This window comes from Propithecus coquereli, unplaced genomic scaffold (assembly GCF_000956105.1).
Source record: "Propithecus coquereli isolate 6110/MARCELLA unplaced genomic scaffold, Pcoq_1.0 Scaffold86, whole genome shotgun sequence".
Lineage (NCBI taxonomy): Eukaryota > Metazoa > Chordata > Mammalia > Primates > Indriidae > Propithecus > Propithecus coquereli.
In genome coordinates this window covers 4,344,192-4,345,029 of record NW_012154840.1, presented here as the reverse complement: position 1 = coordinate 4,345,029, position 838 = coordinate 4,344,192, and positions in this window count along the sequence as shown.

Genomic DNA, 838 nt, shown 5'->3' with positions numbered 1-838 from the left:
AATTATTTTAGTATTTGAACTAATAATTATTTTCACTCAGAATAACAAATGACCTGAACAATAAATGTAAGGTTTGTCATTGAATTCTCTACTCCCTTTTCTAATCATTTTTGACCCACATACCATTACATCTATTCTTCCCTTCATCAGATGCCTAAGTTCCTATATACTATTATATTTCCTGGCAGAAAGAAGCAAATATCTTGATAAGAATAATTTTCTCTAAAATGTGATAGACATAAGGTTTTCCCTACTCTCAGAATCATATCAGTACAGTTCAGTCTCTGGGATCTCTTTGCAGCTCCAGCTATGTCCCAGTTGCCGCATCTATACAATGTAGATAATACTAGTACATACTTCACAGACTCCTTATGAGGATTAAATGAGTTAATTTATGTGAAGCCCTGATTTCAGTGCCTGACATACAGTAAGAATTCAATGAATTCAATCAATGTTTGCTATTCATATTATTACTACCAGCATTAGGAGGTTCTTTGATGGTTATAGCTGATGTGATTACTTCCGTCTCCACAGTATTAGTGGCAGAATTCTGTGGGTAGGATACCACATATGGATCTTTGCTGGAGCATATCTGCTTCAGGGAAGAAGGCTTAACTTTCCACATTCCAAAAGCCATGATCTCAAGTTCCTGACCTAGACCATAACAAATTTAATTACTACCTCCAAGAATTAGAGCAGGACTTCTATTTCCAATGTTTCCCTCCCTCTCTCTCTCTCTCTCTCTCTCTCTCTCTCAACAATAGAAAGAAATAGATATTTACACTAGTTACCTACAAATGGTGAAGTTGCTGTTGATTTTCATTGTCTTCATTAATCA